This window comes from Helianthus annuus, chromosome 12 (genome assembly GCF_002127325.2).
Source record: "Helianthus annuus cultivar XRQ/B chromosome 12, HanXRQr2.0-SUNRISE, whole genome shotgun sequence".
In the NCBI taxonomy this organism is placed as follows: domain Eukaryota; kingdom Viridiplantae; phylum Streptophyta; class Magnoliopsida; order Asterales; family Asteraceae; genus Helianthus; species Helianthus annuus.
This window is the reverse complement of record NC_035444.2, coordinates 31,342,264-31,348,263: the sequence shown is the minus strand read 5'-3', so window position 1 is coordinate 31,348,263 and position 6,000 is coordinate 31,342,264.

Genomic DNA, 6,000 nt, shown 5'->3' with positions numbered 1-6,000 from the left:
CAATAACTAAGATAATCTCTTAAACAAGTGCAAAAGTGCGAAAATAATCAAAGGTTATACTAATACACGTGTCGGATCCAAGTGATTCATCTTGTCTATCTGTTTTTATTTTATTTTTATTTTCAGCATTTAGTTAGTTTTTATTTTTCTTAGTTTAAAACATTTTTCTAACCTTTTTGATTTGATTAGACGTTGAGGATAAACCGGTATTAAAAGCTCTTGTGTCCTTGGACGACCTCGGTATCTTACCAACACTATACTACGTCCACGATGGGTGCACTTGCCCATATGTGTGTTTAGTGTTAGTAAATATCGTGTTTTATAAATTTAAAACTTGGCTAAAAGTGTAAAAAGGGCTTAAATATATATATATATATAAAAACATATATACACTAACACGCATCACCTCCCTTGTTTCGGTTCATCACCATCATAATTTTACACCCTAAGGAGGAACCAGATCATCCTGACAAGTATGTCGAACTCAATGGCTGCATCTCTGACTGGATTCTCTGCTGGCCTGTCTGCTGTAACAGGTATGTTATTCATATTTTCCATTATGTTTAAACAGAACTAATCAACATGTGGTATCAGAGCATATGTTGATAAATCAGTTCTGTTTTCGTATCCATTATTCTGTGATCATAATCTGGAAAACATAAATATTTTTTAAAGCCTTAAAAATCACGGTTGTTTTCGGGTTACATTGAGCCGAAATTAGTGTTTTGAGAAAAGGGGTGATTAATCATGTCACCCGAAACTAATATGGGTTAATTTTATGTCCGAGACCCTTTTTGAAATCATTAAATTCAGGTTTCGGATCCCAGAATTATGTTTTAATTTTTTAGGGTTCATCTTTTGTTCTAAGGAAAACTCAAAAATTCCTTAAATTTTGGAATATAATTTGGATTAGTGGGTGTTTTTACTGATTTTGATCTGAATTATATCTTTTAAAACTTAGAAAACTGTTAATAGATAATCATTTATTATTTTCGAAATCTTTTGATAAGTTTAGATCAGCAATAAAACAGGAAACACTATCCTACAATCCCTCAAATTTCGAGTTTTCAGTTATTATCACAATGACAGCTATTAACAGTGGGCTCGAGACCATCAGATTGCGATTCGAGACCATCAGGTTACGACTCGAGATCATCAGATCTCGACTCGAGATCACAAGGTGTCGACTCAAAATCATAAGGGCTCTCAAAGGTTTACAACTCGAGATAAAGGTCTCGACTCGAGACCATAAGACTACAACTCGAGACAAAGGTCTCGACTCGAGACCATAAGGTTGCAACTCGAGACCATAACCTTAACAACTCGAGACTAAGGTTGCGAATCGAGACCATAAGGCTACAACTCGAGACCAAGGTTGCGACTCGAGACCTCATAACTGACTCGAGATCTGATAATTCAGTCGAGACCTAACTCGAGACCTGACTCGAGACCTCACTCGAAACCTCATTACCTTAGGCTGTTTGATGTGAACTAAATTTCAGCTCGGGCCTCCGCCCCGAACCCCGTGCGAACTCACTTAATTAACTAATCAAAATCAGATAATTTTTTAAAAAACCAAAATAGCTTAACTTGAATGAGCTTCTGATTTATTAATTCTGGCCAAAACTGATTTAATACATCTATTTATTGTTCAAGTATTATAAAAGCTATGTTGAGTATGCATTACAAACGTGAAATGTCTTAATTCTGGCCAAAGCTGATTTAATTCATTTATGTTTAGCATGCTTGACAAGTGCATAACTAAAGCAATTGTCTCATTTCTGGCCAAAGCTGATTTGTCACGATTACTTTGCACACATACTTAAATGATTACACTTCTGGCCAAAGCTGATTTGTCTTCGTTTAAGTAGAATTTTACTAAGTCTATTATTTTGATGTTAGTAATAGACATTATCACAGCTTCATAATTAAAATGGTCATTATTTATGCCTGCCTTAGTATAACATGCCCTTAGATCACATTAGGACTTCTTTCTTAGTATCATAACTTGCTCATCTTATTTCCACTATCAGCACCCAATTGCGGGATTCCACCTTTAACTGGTGATAACTTTGCTGAATGGAAGGATGCCCTCATGCTTACTCTAGGATTGCTAGACTTCGATTATGTTTTAAGAGAGAAGAAGCCAGCGGACCTTACCACTCAAAGTACTGCTGCTGAGCAAATAGTTCATGAAAAATGGACTAGGTGTAACCGCATGTCTCTCATGTTTATGAAGCAATCCATTCACAATGCAATTAGAGGCGCTATTCCTGATTCTGAGGATGCTAAAACCTACCTGACTTCTGTGGAGGTTCAATTCAAGGGAACATCAAAAGCACACGCTAGCACTCTTATCCTCAAGTTGGTGACGACTAAGTATGATGGGAGGAGCGGCATTCGCGAGCACATCATGATGATGCATGACATGGCCAATAAGCTGAAAGGGCTAGAGATGGAAATCAGTGATGGTTTTCTTGTTCACTTAATCGTCACTTCGCTTCCTTCGTCCTATGAAGCATTCAAGATCAATTACAACACTCAGAAGGACAAATGGACGATGAGTGAGCTGGTCTCTATGTGCGTACAGGAGGAAGAGCGTATGAAGATGGATCGCACTACTTATGTTGCTAACTTCACCACCTCCAACTCTAAGAAGAGGAAGAACAATTTTCAACGAAAGGATGCTTCTAAGGTCCAAAAGCCAAATCCTAATACAAGTGCACCTTCTAGCTCTAAGAGCTCCTTAGGCAAACCCTATTGCAAGTTCTGTAAGAAAACAGGACATAAGCAAAAGGAATGCCCTGACTTCAAGGAGTGGCTGGCTAAGAAAGGTAACGATTTTTTCATGATACTTGAGTCCTTTAATTTAAATGTTCCTGCTAATTCTTGGTGGTTTGATTCTGGTTCTATGGTTCATGTAACTAACTCTACTCAGGGATTCCTTTCAATCCGGAAGCTGGGAAGAAACCAAAGAACACTTAAAGTTGGGGATGATCGGGAATTAGAAGTGAAGGCCATAGGAACATTACAATTATTTTTGAAAACTGGTTTATGTATTAAACTTTATGATACCTTATATGTTCCTGAGGTAACTCGGAACCTTGTATCAGGACCAAAGTTAGACATGGACGGTTTTGTCGTTTCTCATGGTCATCACAAACTCTCTATTCTCTATGATTCCGTTGTTTATGGTACTAACATTCTGGATGGTGGTCTCTATAGATTAGAACTAGATGATAATTTTTCCAAATCTTTGTTGTCATATAATATTAATGAATCACTCACAAAGATGGAAAAGAAACGAGACTTAGAGACTTCATCTATGTTGTGGCATCAACGTTTAGGCCACATCTCAAGAGAACGATTAAATCGTCTCGTAAATGACGAAGTCTTACCTCCTCTCGATTTCACTGATTTTGGAACATGTGTCAAATATCTTAAAGGCAAAATGACATCAGCGAATAAGAAAGGTGCCACTAGGAGTTCTAATTTATTAGAACTCATTCACACTGACATTAGTGGTCCTTACCAAATCGCTGGCATAACAGGACATAATTCATTTATCACTTTCATTGATGATTATTCTCGTTACATGTACTTGTGTCTTATTAAGGAAAAGTCTGAATCTCTTACAACTTTTAAAGATTATAAAGTTGAAGTTGAAAAGCAATTAGATCGTCAGATTAAAGTTGTGAGATCAGATAGAGGCGGTGAATATTATGGAAGACATACTGATGTGGGTCAAGCTCCTGGTCCATTTTATGAGTTTTGTAAGGGCCAGGGGATTGTGAACCAATACACCATGCCTGGTACACCTCAGCAGAACGGTGTTGCTGAACGAAGAAATCATACCCTTATGAACATGGTGCGCAGTATGTTAGCCAACACTAATTTACCATTATTCCTCTGTACTGAAGCGTTAAAAGCAGTTGTTCATATACTCAATAGAGTTCCTTCTAAGTCTGTCCCTAAAACTCCTTATGAACTTTGGACAGGAAGGAAACCGAGTCTTAAATATATGAAAGTATGGGGTTGCATTGCTGAAGCAAAACTTTATAATCCTTTCCTAAGGAAACTTGACCCTAAAACAGTTACCTGTTTCTTTATCGGGTATCCTGATCATTCAAAGGGTTATCGTTTCTATTGTCCTTCCCATGTCACCCGTATTGTTGAAACCAAGCGTGCTGCGTTCTTGGAGGATTTCAAGGTCAGTGGGAGCAGTACCAACCCTTACGAAGAATTGCAATAAGTACAAGACGCAGGGGGGGGGGGGAAACTCGTCGCTTACCATTACTCCGTTTACTCCTCTTGTACCCCATGCAACAACTGCACCTGAAGCCACTGCACAAACTCCATCTCCACAATCAGAACCCATTATACCTCATAACGAAGGCACATCAAACGCTCAAAACCAAGACAACGCTGAACCCGATAATCAACTCAGGAGGTCATCTAGGCAAAGAAGGCCTACTAATTGGGATGATTATGTTACCTACCTGACTGAAATGGATGCTGGAAAGCTCAATGATCCTACCTCTTATTAGGGGTGGCAATCGTGTCGGGTTGATGGGTTGGCGGGTTGACGGGTTACGGGTTGGCGGGTTGAAATGTTCAACCCGAACCCGACCCATATTATTATTCGGGTCAAAGATTTCAACCCGAACCCGACCCATATTAATTCGGGTCAACCCGAACCCGACCCGTTTAACCCATATTTTTAAATGAGTTATATAAGTTGACGATTTATAAACGAGTTGTTCGGTTTTAAGCGGGTTATTGATAACATGTTTAATGATGAGTATGAGTGTGATAAATAAATAATATAATGTGTCAAAATTAACATTATTATAACTAACCATGTAAATTAGAAACCGAAAAAAAAATATAAAAGTTTTTTATCTAAATAGTTAAACAGGTTAATGGGTCAACCCATTTTTATACGGGTTAACCCGAACCCGACCCGTTTTTAATACGGGTCAACCCGAACCCGACCCGTTTTTTTAAACGGATCGTGTTAGTCGACCCAAACCTGTTTTTTTCGTGTCGGGTTCGGGTCGGGTTAACGGGTCGTGTCAAGAATTGCCGCCCCTACCTCTTATAATGAAGCCATTAGCAGTGATCAGTTTTCTGAATGGAATAAAGCAATGATTGATGAGCTTGAATCCATGAAGAAAAATGACGTTTGGGATTTGGTAGAATTACCCAATGGTGTCAAACCTGTAGGTTGTAAATGGGTGTTCAAAACAAAACTGGATCCGAATGGGAACGTTGAACGCTACAAAGCGAGATTGGTTGCAAAGGGCTACACTCAGAAAGAGGGAATTGACTATCAAGAGACGTTTTCACCTGTCTCTCGTAAAGATTCATTAAGGATCGTTATGGCCCTAGTAGCTCATTTTGATTTAGAGCTACATCAGATGGACGTCAAAACTGCTTTCCTTAACGGAGACTTAGACGAAGATGTTTACATGAAACAACCAGAAGGCTTTAAACCTGAAGGTCAGAAGCATCTAGTCTGTAAGTTGAAGAAATCCATTTATGGGTTAAAATAAGCATCACGTCAATGGTACCTCAAGTTTGATGAAGTCATGAAGAGGCAAGGTTTCATGAAGAATCAAGTGGATCAATGCACCTACCTCAAGATGAGTGGGAGTAACTTTATTATACTTGTCCTTTATGTAGATGATATTCTATTGGCGAGTAATAGTTTAGACATGTTGCATGAGTCGAAGCGGTTACTCTCGCATAACTTCGACACGAAGGATCTCGGAGATGCTTCTTATGTCATTGGCATCGAAATTCACCGAGATAGACACAAAGGGATCTTAGGATTGTCTCAGAAGACTTACATAGATCGTGTCCTTACACGTTACAACATACAACAGTGCAAACTCTCAGTCGCTCCAGTAGTTAAAGAAGATGTTTTCGGTTCATTCCAGTGTCCGACAACAGAGGTTGAAAAGGAGAAAATGAGCCAGATACCTTACGTGTCAGTAG